Source organism: Marmota flaviventris, chromosome X (assembly GCF_047511675.1).
Source record: "Marmota flaviventris isolate mMarFla1 chromosome X, mMarFla1.hap1, whole genome shotgun sequence".
In the NCBI taxonomy this organism is placed as follows: domain Eukaryota; kingdom Metazoa; phylum Chordata; class Mammalia; order Rodentia; family Sciuridae; genus Marmota; species Marmota flaviventris.
In genome coordinates this window covers 129639932-129658080 of record NC_092518.1, presented here as the reverse complement: position 1 = coordinate 129658080, position 18149 = coordinate 129639932, and the positions used below count along the sequence as shown (strand labels likewise).

Genomic DNA, 18149 nt, shown 5'->3' with positions numbered 1-18149 from the left:
ACTTTTTTTTGTGGACTATTTTGGGGATCCGAGAGAACCCGTGGTTTGCTTCATACCCCACATACTCATATGAAGGTATATGCACTTTTATACATATAATTTTGGGGGCTCATTCAACTTCTAAAGATTTATTCTAAATGTTCAGGTTCCCTAGGTTAAGAACTCAAGTTCTGGAATATGGCTCTCAGTCTTGAACTGTTTCAGGTTACCAGAAGTGAGGATACATTCATGATAACTGCTATATCAGACTGCGATGTATAAGGTAAATTAAGGAATTTATTATAGGGCTTCCTCCTTTCCAGAAGCCAAAAAGCTATTTTGTCTGCTTTTCAGTATCCAGAGACCTGGGAAACAGAATTATTTAGTTAAATATTGTGGAGAGATATGGGTGCTTCTGGGGGTAGGCCATTTTTACCCTGCCACTGAGGAAGCTCAATGGACTCTGTCCTCCAGAAAAGATACTCTTCAATGACCCCAGATACAGGATTTCCCTCCCCTAGGCAGTATTGGACACACATGACAACTTGTGGCTTCTTTGGACTGTTTCCCAGGTTGGGTAGGCCCTTGATCAGTACATTGTTTCTTTAGACAATACCTGTTCCCTTGAGCCCCCAAATCTGTTTGTTTCCTCCCATTAAAAGTTGCCCATTGTCTTAGCTTCACAGATGTGGAGGATCCATGAGAGCAGGAGCTGGACCCAATCTGTAGTTTTCACTGAAACTAATTGTCACAGGAACTTGCAAGAAAACTAGTAGGTGCTCCTGAACGTTTGATGCACTTTGTGATGGTCGTGTTTCTTTTGTGTCTACCCCAGCCCTGCAATACAGTAGTACTTGGATGAGAGCAGTGGTCAAGGATAAAAAGTTGATTTCCCTATTAGGGCCTTGTATAGGTAAGGAAGCTGTGATTCATTATTTTTATTCATTATTTTCCCCAAATGACTGAGTCCAAAATATTTATACATATCTTGTTTGTTTATACTTTAAAACCTCTCCAGTCACTTTGCCAAAAATCCACATGTACAATATGACCCATTGGGTCTATTATTAGAAGATGTAAGCTAGCCTACAGAATGGAATGGCTGAGTGACAACTTCAGTGTGTGTGTGGGGGGGTGATGATCCTTTTGAAACACTGATATTTGGGATTTTCTAATGTTCAAACCCATCCTTATTTATTCATGTAACTTAAGATGTCCAAAGGAAACTTCTTGCCTAATATGAAGACTCTATTAGCCTTTTCCAAACTATGTGCAAGTTTGCTTTGGAATGCAAAAGAATCTGGCAGAATCTGTACTGTAGCAATGCCTGGGCAGGGAAACCCTACTCCATCCAGGCTTTTATTCATCAGTGAGAGAGTTAGACATCTGGAAGGATGATAAGTATCTTAGAAGAGTTATTACCTCCCTGTCAAAAGTTTGACAGTTGAGCTGAGGTCTAATATTTCTAACAATAAGAGCAAAATGTTGCAAACTAATGACTGGTCCTGGAGAGAAAGGAGTGTCTGTGGCATAGAGCACTCGTCCCTGAGGCACTGCCTTGTATTTTCATTCTTTAGACTAGCCTTACACCTCATAAATCTGTCAGTCATTTCGAATAAGATTTCTGTTTGTGTTGGGCAAACCATTTCCAACATTTTATATGAACTATCTGGCAAGCTGGTAAGACAATGAAGACTGGATTTCACATTGAAATAAGGCAAGAAAATGAGTTTTAATCTTGACTGATCATTTCTTTGCTACCTCTAATGCTGCACACCTATTAAAAAGCTAGTGTCACATTTCCTTCAGTTTGGAGAATTTAAGTTGAATCTTCTCATTTGGGTTGCCATCTGGTGTGCTACTAACAGCCTCAGAGAGTAAGAGGCCATCTGTTAATACTTTTTCCAGGAAGCTTTTTATAGAGCAGTGAAGTGGCAACTCTCAAAAACACATTGTAATGACTTACATGATCTTGGGTGTATGTACAAGTCAAGGCTGGTATTTTATTTCTACAAACACTATTTTCTTCCATTGAGGAGAGACAGAGGAACCAAGAAATAGGGCATATTTACAAGCATAAAATGCTTATCTCTAATATTTCAGAAGCTATAGGTTAAAATGTGATTTGCCTCATATTTTAAAAGTAAGATTGTAAATACATGCTGAGAAAAAATAATAATCATGATGATGATGTTGGTAGTCATTTACTGCATATTCACTGTCTTTCCACCACTATGCCAAATGTTTTATATGTTTTGTCTTATTTTATACTTACAATAACCTTGAGCAATAGTTGCTGATATTATACAATGGATAAAAAAGAATTGGTGCTCAGAGAAGTTAACGACTTGCTTATGACACAGAGTTAGTAGTAGACACTTGAATGGTCTCATTTTTTTCTGACTTCAAAGCCCATGCTACTCTTTCTGGTATATTCTTTCTCATTGTCCTGTGAAACTTTGAACAGTCTCCTTTTGTAACCAACTAGATACCAGCGGCAAAACTTTCTATTACTAGAAATAAAGGTTTAGATAAATTTGATCAAGGACAGCTGATGGTTTGGATTCATAACAGTATGGGTCAGTATGGGGTAAGTATCGTTGTAGTTACAAACAACCTCTAAATCTCAGTGGCTTAGCAGAAAAATATTCTTATTGTCTCTACTGCATGCTCCACGTGGGTCATAGAACCTCTGCACACTGTGATCGCTCATATTCTCTGCCCTTCCCCAGGCTGTCATGATAACTTCCTTGCACATTCCATTGGTCAAAGCAAGGACTTGCCAACCCAACTGGGAAGATTAAAGGTAGTTTTGCTTCATGGGGTGGGAAATTTGAATCCTTTCACATGTGTGCCCAGAAAGAGGAGAACTACAATATTTGGGACTAGCCCCATCATTACTGTAGCAACTTATAGCAGTTGATTGAAAGCTTCCTAATTTCTGGCCCTTTGCTCATAAGCATTACAAATTTACAATTTAAGATTATAATAAAAGTCCTAAACTATACTTTTTCATTGACTGTGCTATATTTCCATTTTTTGCCTCATGTCATTAATTGCTCTTTAAGGTTCACACCTTGTCTTTTATATGTGGCATCTACCACATTTTCCTTTTGAAGATACATCCTATGAATATAGGAGGATACTATCCTACATACATCATCTTTTACAACCAATTGGAGTTTATTCCAAGCATAATTTTAAATATTTTTTGTTTAGTATGGTATTTCAATTTCCAATGGTGTTTAAAAAATTTTGCTCTTTGCAGGTTTCCAGCATATTCAAAGTAGATTTTATTCTTGTATTTGAGGTAAGGTAGTGGTGACGGTATTTATGTTTTGACATGAAGTTTACAACAAAAGTGGTTTGAATAAAGCTATTTCTTATGTGTCCTTTTGTGTTAGTGTCCACTTCATCAGGCCACAGGGTTGAAGTATATACAAGGATCCAAATTCAGGATCCAAATTCTAACAAGCCATACTTGTTAGAAGTATGGCTTTTGGAGGCCTGGAAAACTAGGCACTAATATTTAAAATGTCTATTTTACTTTACTCTTGTTTATGTTTTTCTTTTACATTTACTTTCTCTCTCTTTCTCTCCCTCTCCCCCCTCCCTCCCTCCCTCCCTCCTTCCCTCCCCCCGCCCTGCCAGTGATTTGACCCAAGGCCTTGTACATGTTAGGCATGTGCATTACCACTGAGCCAAGTCCTCAGGCCACATTTAATATTATTTCTATGATCATGTATACAAATAATACATATTGTCTTAGTCCATTTGTAGTACTATATCAGAATACCACATAATGGGTAGTTGTAAAGAACCAAAATTTGTTTTCCCACAATTCTGGAGGCTGGGAAGGACAAATCATGATGCCAGTATCTTGCAGTGTCCTCCAGAGGGGAGGAACACTGGGTCCTCATGTGGCAGAAGAGCAAAGAAGTAAAAGGGAGCCAAAATTCACCCTTTTATACTGACACTAATCTTATAACCTAAGTCCCTCCCATTATGTCCCATGTCCCAACACCATTGCATTGGGGATTGAGTTTCCAACACATGCATTTTGGGGGACAAATTCATGCCATAGCACATGTTCATTGCTAATAATTTTTGAAAAAGTGATAAAGAGGAAAAATAAATAGAAATTACTAAAGAAAGTCTTTTAAAGTATTAATTATTTTCAACATGTTAGAAAATAGCTTTTAATTATTATTATTTGGGTAGGGGTACCAGGGATTGAATTTTGAGGCACTTGGCCACTGAGCCACATCCCCAGCCCTATTTTATATTTTCTTTAAAGACAGGGTCTCATGGAGTTGCTTAGCACCTCATTGTTGCTGAGGCTGGCTTTGAACTCACAATCCTCCTGTCTCAATCTCCTGAACTGCTGGGTAATTATTTTTGTATTCTCTGCCCATTGAACTTATCCTCCCAACAAACCAGTAGCTTGTTATGTATTAGAGTGGTAACCTGTAATATTTCTTCAAGGTACTTATTGAAATCTGTAATTATGTGTTTGTGTATTTAATGTTTAATACACCTGCTGCACCAGAGTGTAAATGCCATGAGGAGAGGGCTGTGTTCTTAGTTACAATTGTATTCCCAGAGTCTATCAGATTGCTTGACATAACGGGTACCTGATAAATATTTATTGAATAAATGAATCACACACATATGTATGCACACACACTAAGAGTTTCAAGTCAGGTAATTGAATTTTGTGTTAAAATATCACAGTATTTCAATTTAAATTGTTTACATTTTTTCTGCTCTGAGAAGTTTTCCAATGAATTCAAAATAGACTTTTGTAGTTACATTTGAAATAAGCCAAATAGTGGAGGTATTTATATATTTTAATATATTTTTTAAAAATTTGTGATCATATTTAGCATATTATAGCATGATTTTACTGTATTAAATTTTATTTTACAGTATTTAATACTTATTTTTCTTGTTAAATTGTGACATAATTTTTGATGGTTATGGGTGAATCTTATAATAGACCAGGATTTATTTAACCCTTCCCTTTTTTTTTATTAGTTGTTCAAAACATTACATAGCTCTTGACATTTCTCATTTCATACATTTGATTCAAGTGGTTAACCCTTCACTTAATGTTGACTATTCTTATTGTTTTCAAAGTTTCCTCACATAATTACTGCTGTATATTATGTATGCTTCTTGGGGGAACAGTTCTGAAATAGCCTTAGGATGATTGGAAGTACTGAATCCCAGAAAATGGATTTTTTTTATTTATATATGACAGAATAATGCATTACAATTCTTATTACACATATAGAGCACAATTTTTCATATTTCTGGTTGTATACACAGTAAATTCACACCAATTCGTGTCTTCATACTTGTACTTTGGATAATAATGATCATTACATTCCACCATCATTAATCAGAAAATTGATTTCTTTAAGGGTCTTGTTATATTACATTTAAGAATAAGTTTGACTAGTTTATCTCATCATCCACAATATATTATAAGAGTGCCCTTATCTCTGTATCCTCACCAACCAACCATGTTTTTTTTTTTTTTGGCGGGGGAGAGATCTGTTGTTCACTTCCCTTGTTTATTTGTAAGGCATCTTTATATATTAAATTATTAATCCTTGGGGCTGGGGTTGTGGCTCAGTGGTAGAGCGCTTGCCTAGTGCATGTTAGGCCCTGGGTTCGATCCTCAGCACCACATAAAAATAAATAAAAAAATAAAGGTATTGTGTCCAACTACAACTAAAAATATAAATATTTTTTTAAACAAATGTACCATGTCTATCTATAAGTTAAAAAATTAAAAAGTATTAACCCTCTTCTGCCACATGCTATAACTATTCGTTTTTTAAACTTGTCATTTCTATTTTATTATTATTTATAGTCTTGTTAAAATAAATTAAAAGTTTTTATGTCATCAAAACTGGAAATCCTACTTTATATACAACCAGAGATATGAAAAGTTGTGTTGTATATGTGTAATAATAATTGTACTGCATTCCACTGTCATTTTATTTTTCAAAAATGAATTAAAAATTAAAAAAGAACTCCTTTCCTTTATAGCTTCTACCTTATGTATGCTTAAAGAATTATACTATTTTTTATACAAAATACATGTATGAAGATGTGAGGAAAAAAAGAATAGCATTACCTTAGATCAGGTAGAGAGGATTGGAGGGAGAGGAGGGCAGGGTTTGGGGAGATAGGAAGGATAGTAGAATGAAGCAGACATTATTATTACTGTGTGTATACATGTGACTGCATGACCAATGTGATTCTGCAACCTGTATATTTAGAAAAATGAGAAATTATATCCCATCTGATTCAAATGTATGATATGTCAAGGTCATTGTACTGTCATGTGTAACTAATTAAAACAAATAAAAAAAGAATTGTGCTATTGTGCTAATTATCCTTATTTGATTATTACACTTCATACATGTGCACCAAATTATCATGCTGTACCCCATAAATATATACAATTAAAAAGATAATTTTTAAATAGCTTTTTTTTCAAAAAAAGAATTATTCCTTTCCCTGAGATACAATATTCATCTATATGATTTCTAGCTTATTTTCCCCCAGTGGTTAAACATTTCAAATTTAGCTATTGAATTCATAAGGTGTTTATAATGCATATGGTACAAGATATTGTTTCATTCCTTTCCCCCAATATTTAACCAGTCCTATTAGCTTCATCCAATTTCCTTTCTAGCTTGAATTTCAAATCTCTCCTACCAAAATGGAAGTTAATTTCTGGAATTACATAGGTTATGTTTGTGAATGGGACCTCCTTTGAAAATTACATATTCCATCTTGTTATTGTTGGCAGATAGAATATTATAAATCCTGTACATTTATTTTGTAATCATCTAGCTGCATTATCTTAGTGGTTCTTTAGTGGATTCTCTTGCATTTCCAATTTAGAGGCAGGGCATAGTATCTACAAACATGATAATATTGTGACCTAATTTCCAGTATAATCTAACTGCTTTTTCTTGCTTTGCTATACATATACTTATGGATAAATTTTATAAAGTTGGGATCATGTATAACATAAAACTTACAAACATATATGAGAGGCATATAATTCAAAGTGTGATAACTTAATATAGTGAGTTTTTTTCTTTTGGTACACTGTTACTCTAAGCAAGCCCTAATTTTAATATTTACATAGATTCGATTATGCAAGACACATAATTAATTTATAATTTTTTGTTCTAATTTATTTTGTTCAACTTGTGAATTTTTATAAACCTGACTTAAAATTTAAAACATGGTAGAAAGAATTGTCATAACCTTCACCTAGCTCTCAAATATTTACATCTTTTGCAGTCTCAGTATCACAATTAGAAAATTCACATTGATGCAATAGCATTACTCAATATGCAGACCTTATATATATATATTTTATCAGTTATCCTACCAAAAATAATCTTGTTTCTTTTCCTTTATTTTTTCCTTCCTCCCTCTCTCTCCCTGTCCTTCTTTTTCTTTCCTTCTATGATCCAATCCACAATTTCACATTGCATTTAGTTGTCATTTCTCCTTAGATGTCTATAATCTGGAACGATTCCTTAGTGTTTATTTTTAGTGATTCTGAAACTTTTGAAGAGAACAAACCATTTATTTTGTAGAATGACATTCAATTTGAGTTCAAGGTTTTATTCTGATGAAATTCCAAGTATATATTTGTGGCAATAACTTAAGGGAGGTGGTGCTGAGACTTCACGGGGCATGCAAATATCCTGTTCATCATTATACTGTTACTTTACTAATTTTAGCTTCCATGATGGTTTTTCTTGAATCAACTATTGCTGTGGTGTTTGCCAAATTCTGATTTTCCCTCATCATCCTTTCTATATGTATTAATTGAAAGTCTTCCTTTATCTCTCATTCATTTATTCAATAAAACTATAAAAGTGGCTTAGGCACTAAATAGCATAAATAATGCATAGTCAAGACGCCAAATTGATGGGGCCACCTAATCTTAGGATTTCAGCCTCCAAAAGTGAACTAAATAAAACCACTTTTCTTTTTGAGGTACACATCCTTGGGAACTTCATTATAGTAACAAAGTGGACTAATACAGTATCATATTTTATACTTGGTATTAATTGTGTTTTCCTCATACATGAGTGTATAACCTACATGTAATTATTTAATTCAAAAGTGTATGTTTATGTAGCAGGATATGCATGTGATATAGATAGACAAGGTTATAGTTATTGGCATCTGGTAATAAACTGACATCTGATGAGTAGTACTAATATTTTATTAATTGATTTATGTTCAGAATTGATTTATGCATATCACATAAATATCACTTATTTTTATTTTAAAAATTAACCATACATTTGTGATATTTTTAATAGCAACTAAACTAATCATATCTCATCATATTAAAGAGCTGCTATTTTCACCATATGCCATAGAAAGTCAGGCTCAACTTTTAATCGGGATACCATCCCCAGAGGGGCCATTTGAACTTATGAGTTGAATTTCAATGGGAATATACATCTTCTGCCAGACAAAGAGAATAACCTGAAGAAGGCCAAGAAGATTAAAAAGCAGGGATTGGCAAGCTCTGCAAGGAGCATGTGTGACAGACAGTGAGATGGGAGGAATGATCAGTGGCCCAATGCCAACTTGGTGGAGGCCATTCTGTGAAGGGTTTGCAGGAAGGTAATGTAAGTTCTTGCCTTCTCCTGCAGAGACTGCTTGAATGTCCTAAATCTTTTCTACTTTTAATTTGTTTTATCTTCAACCCTATGACCCTTGGAGGCTCATCTGGCTAGGAAGGGTGTTTAATTCAACTTTACCCATGCTATTCCAAACCAAAAAGTACCAGTCAAGATCCAGAAACTGAGGAATGCAATTCCTTTGAATATTCCCCTTCCACTTAAAAATATTAATACATTATGCAGTGCTAATTTGTACTTGAATAGTTATTATTTCTAGATTTGCCCCACAGTACCTGGTATAAAACTGAACATACAATAATAATTGGCTGCAATTTCCTTTAGCACCTACTATGTGCCCATTGCTCACTTAAGTTAGCTCAATCATAACACACACACACACACACACACACACACACACACACACAAAAGATGACATCCACCTCAGAAGCTACTGTGAGAATTAAATGAAATTAACTGTGTAAATCACTTAACACAGTGAGTAGCTATTGTGAGACTGATTTCATATATGAGGAAGTGGGGGGTCAGAAAGGTGAAATGACTTGCCTGAAATCACATAGTTAGGAAGTAATAGGGCTGAGATTTTAACCCAACCTCACCAGGTTCAAAGCGCATGCTGTCTTGTTCTATGCTGGAGGTGGGTTAACCCATGTGGAAAAAACAGTTTTTAAAGGTTCTCTACCCCAGGAGCACATTAAGCTAGTTATTTGTCTCTACTGTTTTGCTAATTAATTTGGCTTGCTTAAATCCAATAAAAATGATTACTGTCAAGTTTTAGAATTTCCAGAGAAAAGATTAGAGCTAGCAGGAGAGAGGAAAAGAGATGGAGAAGAAAGGAGGCAGAGGCCTTCATTGTAATATCATGTGCCTGTTTTTCAAATTAGCATTCTAAATTCTTCCATCAGGGTAGCTTGGTATGACCATCTAGGCAGTTTTCCACTGCTTGGAAAAAGCACAAAGGCTTTCGTTCATCATGAAAGAATTTTCTCATTCCCACCTACAGTAATTGCCAAGAATAAGATCTGTTACAGTCATTGCAAAGAAAAATGATTGCCTTTCTTTGCCTAACGCCACGTAGTAGCATTCAGCACCAACTTGAGACTTTGCAGAGGCGTCAGCCTCCTATGTGGGGCAGAGGTGCTGTGGTTTAAGAGGCATACTTGAGCTTCCTTTTACATTACACTGATTGCTTATAACTATTTCCCTCCAGGCAAGTCCAGTGTGCTTCAGCCACCTCATAAAGGACTGTGTGCTTTTGAACTTGTTTTTCAGATGCATACCTGAAGCCAGTATAGAAGGGAATTGCCCCATGTTGCACAGCAAGTTAGTGTCAGAACTGGGCTGTGAACCCAGTCTTTTGACTTCTGTGGGGAAACTGAACTTCATCTAACCTCACTGAGGAATGTTGAAGGATGCGACTAATCATATGTGTAAGATCAACTGTCAGGGGAAACTGTAGGAGGTGCTGATAAAGAATTATAAAGAATAAAATGTCAGAGTAAGCCTTATAATTAGGAAAAAATAAGAGTTCAGAGTAACTACTGTCAAGTTAACTACTGATATAAGTTGAATATCTGCTGCTTCTTAAAAAGTAGGATGATGTAGAATAACTGTAGCTCTAACTTCATATAAGGACAGTTGAAAACCCACGTGTGCTTTGTAGACACTTGCTAGCCACCTGCATGCATTTAGAGCATTTGCTGTGCTCCACAGCATGATCAGATAATTCTACACTTACAAATTTCCATGCCCCATTGGCTCTTGACTTTTTAAAAAATTTTGTTTCTCCCAACACTTTCAAACCAACTCATTCAGCTTTTTCACTTCTTGTCTGTTTGCTGTTAAGGACTGCAAGATTTTTTTTTTCAGGTAATGAGGGAGAGATCCTGTTGAAAGAAAACAGAACCAAACACATCTTTTTCCAACTCCCCAAACTTGAGTGTTTCCACTCACAGTTCCATCCTTTGTGAATTGGTAATAATATTATTGTTTTATGTGGGTGCATAGCATTCCCTGATGGACACTGGGCAGTTTTTTCCCATCTCTGCATTTTGGGGTTCTGAGACAAATGATATATAGGCACCAATGTGGTGGACTGAAATACGGCCACCAACAAATGAGGACCTAATCCCTGGAAACTGAAATGTTACCCTATTTGAAAATAGTTTTTGCATATATGATTAAGGATTTTTTTTTTTTTTTGCTATCAGGGATTGAACCCAAGGCCACTTAAACAATGAGCCACATCCCCAGTCTTTTTTAATTTTTTTTAAAAATTTAGAGACAGGGTCTTGCTAAGTTGCTTAGGGCCTTGCAAAATTGATAAATTGCTTTATAGTCTCAATCCTTCTGCCTCAGACTTGTGACTGGCTAGGAGTACAGGCATCCGACACTGTGCCTGACAAGTCAAGGATCTTGAGATGGGAGAATGTACTGGATTATCTGGGTGGGCCAGAAATGCAATCATGTGTATCCTTATAATGAGGCAGAGGTTGATTTTTCTTTCTCTAACACACACACACACACATACACACACAAAAACAATATGAAGATGAGTAGAGATTTGAAGATGCTATTTTTAAGGACTGGAATGATGTGGCCATAAACCAAGGAATGTTGTGAGCCACAGCCGAAGTGGCCCCAGCAACCAGCTGATTGGCTCACCGTGGCCCCAGCACCAGCTGATTTGCTCCTTTGCAGTGATGCTCATTGGGCTGTTTCCCCGCCCTTTCAGACCACGGAGCTGCTCATTGGGGGACTCTTTTGGCTCCGCCCACACGACCCAGCCAATCTGCCTCAAGAGCGGTTGAGGTGCTGCCAGAAGAGCCAGTGGTGACAGTTGGGCTCTGAGGGAATTACTGAAGAGCTTGTGTGGTGCGGCGTCTGTGTTCAAAAAATAAAGTTCGTTCCTGCTTAATAAGTGGCGCGTGAATTGTGCCCAGCCAGACTGCGGCATTTGGTGGCCCCTACGGGGAATGACTGAGGATAAGTGATAAGGTAAACTGCTCGCCCCTGAGGGCAGGGCGAGAGGATGGGTAGCCATTTTAAGATTCTTCTTTCGTTTTGTTTCGCTTTTGTTTCAAGCTGCCTGTCCCTAGAACTTTCTCAGGCCAACTGGGGAAAATGGTTGGCTCAAGGTTTGAAGTTGTTCGGCCCTGAGGAAGAGATAGAGATAGACCACGAAAATACATTTCAAGAAAATAGGAAAGTTGATACAACGATTTTTTGTTCTGTTTTTGTTTCATTCTGTTTCGGTTTTGTTTTGTGTTATCTTGTTGCGTTGCATTATCTTTATAGTAGATTAGAAACTAGTAAAAAACAAACTGAAAGAGTGTTAAGTAAATTGTTAGAGGTTCAGACTATGGTAGAAAACATGTTAGATCAAGCAAAAGAGAAGGTCTATCGAGCTAGTCAGACAGAGGAAGAAAATTTGAAGGAGGAAGGACTATCAGGGAAAAAGTTACAACAGGAGGCTGCTACTAACACCTTTCTATCACCAGAGGGCATAAGTGTCCAACCAACAGCTCCACCTATTGAGACAACATGTGCTGGGGGGCCCCCAACCCCCGTAGTTGATAAATGGGATCCTGAGACAGGACCTCAAAGATTGGCATGTCCTGTATTTGAGCAGGCAGGAGGGCAGCAAATTCACCATGCTTTAGATTCCAAAAACAGTGAAGCAGCTAAAGGAGGCTGTAACAACCTATGGTTCCCAAGCACCCTACACTGTAAGCAGGGTCAAATCCATTACTAACTTGGACATGACACCAGCAGATTGGGCTAGTATGTGTAAAGCTGTGATAAATGGAGGGCAATATTTGTTATGGAAGGTTGCCAATGAGGAATTTTGCACAGAGACAGCTAGGCAAAATGCAGCAGCTGGTTATCCTCAGAGAAATCTAGATATGTTGTTAGGAAAAGGACCTTATGAGGGTCAACGGCAACAAATTGCATATGATCCTGCCATATATTCACAAATTGCTGCAGATGCGATTAGGGCATAGAAGACTTTACAAGGACATGGAGGTTTACAAGGTCAATTATTTAAGGTAATACAGAGAGCTAATGAACCTTATGCTGAATTTGTAATTGGCTTATTCAAACAGATACCAGAGTTTTTGAGAATACAGAACAAGCAATGCCATTAATAAAACAACTGGCTTATGAGCAAGCAAATCGTTGGTGCAGAGAGGTCATTAGACCATGGAAACATGAAGATTTAAACACATATATTAAATTATGTAGAGACATTAATGAACAAGGGCAAGTCTTGGCAGCTGCAGTACAACAAGCTTTAGATGCCAGGCCAAAAACATGCTACAATTGTGAACAAACAGGACATTTTAAAAGGAATTGCCCCATAGGAGGAGGGTTTAACAAAACTAGGTATCAAAGGGGTAGAATACCAGGTATTTGCCCACGATGCCGTAGAGGGAGACATTGGGCTAATGAATGCCATTCTTAAACCACCATAGAGGGTACTCCGTTATCAAAAAATGGACAAGGATGATATCGTGAAGAAAGGCATTGGGCTCCATTGCCAAAAAATGGACAGGGGGGCCAAATGCTTCAGGGCCCACAACCACAAATATACGGGGCACTGGAGGAACCCAGCAACACCATGGAGGAAACCAGCAACACCATCAGGGGCAGTGCTCAGGAAACATTATCAATCAGATCTCTCATCAGACGAACCAGAGGGAGCGCAGGGTTGGACATCTGCACCTCCGCCAGAGCAGTACTAACTCCAGAGATGGGAGTTCAAATCATTCCCACAGGAGTAAAAGGACCTCTTCCCCAAGGAACAGTAGGCTTATTGTGAGGATGCAGTTCTTCTACTCTAAAAGGACTTATGATAAGTCCTGGGGTAATTGATCCCGATTATGAAGGTGAAATAAAAATTATAGCCAGTTCTCCAAAGGGTATATCAGTAATTTCACCAGGAGATAGAATAGCACAGTTACTAATAATACCCAGCCTACATGATAAATTATCCAGTCGTACTATAGAAAGAGGTTCCAGGGGATTAGGCTCCACAGGTGTAGATTGGGCTATGCTTTCTTTAAATTTAGATTCTCGCCCCATGCTAAAAATAAATATTCAGGGACATGAATTTAATGGGCTACTGGATACAGGTGCAGACCTTAGCATCATATTTAGTCAAGAATGGCCAAAACATTGGCCATTATAACAGGCCACTCAAACGCTTCGAGGCCTAGGAGTGGCGACTAATCCACAACAGGATTGCCTGGAGCCCTTAGTTTGGGTAATGATTTAGCAGATAAATCTACACATGACATACATATTTTCTCTACACTAGAATAAGCTATAAATTTTCATAAAAGGTACCATGTCAATGCTAATACTTTACAAAAGCGTTTTAAAATAACTAAGGAACAAGCTAGACAAATAATAAAACAATGTCAAAATTGTGTGACCATTTTACCACAAATTAATCTTGGAGTCGATCCTAGAGGACTGATACCTAACCATATTTGGCAGATGGACGTCACACACTTGCCAGAATTTGGAAAATTAAAATATTTGCATGTTACAGTTGATACTCTTCCAGATTTTTGATGGGCTTCCTTCATGCCGGAGAAAAAACTCAAGATATTATAGCACATTGCTTACAAAATTCTGCCACTGTGGGTGTTCCAAAACAGTTAAAAACAGATAATGCCCCTGGTTATACTTCTACCTCTTTTAAATAATTTTGCTCATCATTTGGCATTACTCATATAACAGGAATCCCATACAATCCACAGGGACAAGGCATAGTTGAAAGAGCTCATCAAACTATTAAAATGTACTTATTAAAGCAAAAAGAGGGAATTGGAAAGGGGTATATATTCCCCAAAGATAAACTTAAAATAACCCTTTTTACTCTAAACTTTTTAAATTTGGATTCATCAGGGCTTAGTGCTGCGGAAAGGCATATGTGTACAAAAAATGTACATAAGCCCAAGGTACTTTGGAAGCATATTCTAACAGGACAATGGAAAGGTCCTGACCCAGTGATTGTCTGGAGTCAGAGGTCTGTTTATGTGTTTCCACAGGGAGAACAGCAGCTGATTTGGATTCCAGAGAGATTACCTAAAGCGATTTCTACAGACCAAAAAGAAGATGATTTGGCTCAAATCCATAACAGCTGATATCCAGAACCCCAGTTTGGCTATCATTACATCTGCGACAGTGGTTCTCCCACACCTAGACACTAATGAAACCAGGATGCTTTTTTCAATATCTATTTTGTTATTGCCCTTTCCCACATCATAAAGTTCTGTTTTGTTTTTTGAGCTCATACAGACCTAGGTTAATGTTTTGCTGATCAGTTCTATTTTTTGACTATGAAGTTTTTAAACATTGCAATGGAGATTTCACCTGTAAAAAGTTACAAAGCCTTTACTATTATGTTATATGTTGTATGTATTATATTATGTATGCACACTTGTGTTTTGCGTTGTATGTTTGTATGTGCGTATGTCCATATATCATATATGACGAACGCTCATGTAAAAATGAATCCAAATATTTTTTTTCTTATTCACGTGTTTTGAATGGTTTAATTTAAATTGGGTAAACAGCTGTTGAGGATTGTTTTAATATATGAACAAAAAAGGAGGTTAACAGATCTGTTTGTTTACTTTCACCTTTCCTTTTCATTATATTTAATATTTCTGTTCAAGATAATGTAAATTGTTCACAAAATTGCTTTCTTTTAGTGCCTGCTGGAATGTTACATAAATTTTCTTTATCCATCACTGCCAGAATTCCTATCATCATGCCAGTGCTGGTGAAGACAAAGATAAAACCAAACTACAGCTTCTAAAATAGCTATCACTGAACTGCTTGCAGAACTTGCCTGGACTATGTATCACAACTGCTTGCAGAACTTGCCTGGACTATGTATCACTTATATGCATTGTGAACTATCTGTTGGTGCAGCGACTTGTGGTAGTGCCGGGGTATTTTTCTGATGGTGTCATCGGTGGTACAATTATTCCAAAAGGAGCCGTCAATTGGCTTGGTGTATTCTTCTCCCTTCTGCTTGTGATGGTCGTTCAGCTAAAATTTGGGGGCCAACAGAGGTGAGGCAAAGAACCTCACCCCCCCAACTAGTATCCACAGGTATGGCTGTATGCTGGACCAGTAGGCAATGACGGGTAAGATCCAATTGCAATGGTACCAACCTAAGACAGGAGGCTGATGCCTTGAGGTCAGCTCATCCGATGACGGGTAAGGACTATATGTAGTATTTGACAACCTAAGACAGGCACAGTCCCTAAGCCACATGCTTGTTGTTTGATTAAACAGAGAGGAGGAGATGTTGAGAGCCGCAGCTGAAGCGGCCCCAGCAACCAGCTGATTGGCTCACCGTGGCCCCAGCACCAGCTGATTGGCTACTCTGCGGTGATGCTCATTGGGCTGTTTCCCTGCCCTTTTAGACCACGGAGCTGCTCATTGGGTGACTCTTTTGGCTCCACCCACACGAACCAGCCAATCTGCCTCAAGAGTGTTTGAGGTGCTGCCTGAAGAGCCGGAGGTAGCAGTTGGTGCTGTGTATGTGTTCAAAAAATAAAGTTCGTTCCTGCTTAATAAGTGGCTCGTGAATTGTGCCCAGACTGACTGCAGCAAATGAATATCAGCAGTCATCCAGGCTGGAAGAAACCATAGATGCATGGATTCTCCATTAGAACCTGGAAATGGAGTGTGGTCCTACCTACACCCTGATTTCAGACAAGTGAAACTGATTTTGGACTCTTGGCCTTCAGAACTCTGAGAAATCTATAGTTATAAACCATCGAGTTTGTGGTAACTTACAGCAGCTATAGGAAACTTATGCAGTTTATTACTCACATAGTAAATAGCAAAATATCTCCCTAAGGAAAAGGCCTAAGGCTTAATCTGTAGTGAGTTGGGAGTAAGGTGGTGGTGAGTCACCTATGGTTTTTATTATGGTTAAGAGTGGAGCTGGGCTTAGAGGTCATGTGTGTGTTTGGGGTGGGGGCAGCTAGGTATTCATGGTTTGAAATTTCTACTGGAACCAAATAACTGAGCATCTAATTTGGGTAAAAATATTAGGCAAAAGGGCAAGGAGGAATTGGCTTGAAAACTAAGCAACTCTAAGCAGGAAGTGTGAATCAGGCGGTATAGTGATACCAGATTTCAAACTATATTACAGAGCAATAGTAACAAAAACAGCATGGTACTGGTACCAAAACAGGCGGGTGGACCAATGGTACAGAATAGAGGACACAGAGACTAATCCACAAAGTTACAGCTTTCTTATATTTCATAAAGGGGCTAAAAGCATGCAATGGAGGAAGGATAGCATCTTCAACAAATGGTGTTGGGAAAACTGGAAATCCATATGCAACAAAATGAAACTGAATCCCCTTCTCTCGCCATGAACAAAAGTTAACTCAAAATGGATCAAGGAGCTTGATATCAAATCAGAGACTCTGCGCCTGATAGAAGAAAAAGTTGGCTCCGATCTACATATTGTTGGGTCGGGCTCCAAATTCCTTAATAGGACTCCCATAGCACAAGAGTTAATAACAAGAATCAACAAATGGGACTTACTTAAACTAAAAAGTTTTTTCTCAGCAAGAGAAACAATAAGAGAGGTAAATAGGGAGCCTACATCATTGGAACAAATTTTTACTCCTCACACTTCAGATAGAGCCCTAATATCCAGAGTATACAAAGAACTCAAAAAACTAGACAATAAGATAACAACCCAATCAACAAATGGGCCAAGGACCTGAACAGACACTTCTCAGAGGAGGACAATCAATAAACAAGTACATGAAAAAATGCTCACCATCTCTAGCAGTCAGAGAAATGCAAATCAAAACCACCCTAAGATACCATCTCACTCCAGTAAGATTGGCAGCCATTATGAAGTCAAACAACAACAAGTGCTGGCGAGGATGTGGGGAAAAGGGTACTCTTGTACATTGCTGGTGGGACTGCAAATTGGTGCGGCCAATTTGGAAAGCAGTATGGAGATTCCTGGGAAAGCTGGGAATGGAACCACCATTTGACCCAGCTATTGCCCTTCTCGGACTATTCCCTGAAGACCTTAAAAGAGCGTACTACAGGGATACTGCCATATCGATGTTCATAGCAGCACAATTCACAATAGCTAGACTGTGGAACCAACACAGATGCCCTTCAATAGATGAATGGATAAAAAAAAATGTGGCATTTATACACCATAGAGTATTACGCAGCACTAAGAAATGACAAAATCATGGAATTTGCAGGGAAATGGATGGCGCTAGAGCAGATTATGCTAAGTGAAGCTAGCCAATCCCTAAAAAACAAATGCCAAATGTCTTCTTTGATATAATGAGAGCAACTAAGAACAGAACAGGGAGGAAGAGCAGGAGGAAAAGATTAACATTAAACAGAGACATGAGGTGAGAGGGAAAGGTAGAGAAAAGGGAAATTGCATGGAAATGG

At 37.8% G+C, this 18149-nt stretch overlaps 1 protein-coding gene across 1 annotated transcript in view; it reads left to right on the top strand.

Annotated features, from left to right (window-relative positions):
• The window catches only part of Ids (iduronate 2-sulfatase), a 64865-nt gene extending 48701 nt beyond the window's left edge, over positions 1 to 16164 (top strand). Inside the window, exon 10 of the mRNA XM_071606196.1 lies at positions 14738 to 16164. The gene's annotated coding sequence lies outside the window, so the exon portion shown is untranslated. The remainder of the gene's footprint in view (positions 1 to 14737) is intronic.
• Positions 16165 to 18149: the final 1985 nt, after the last annotated feature.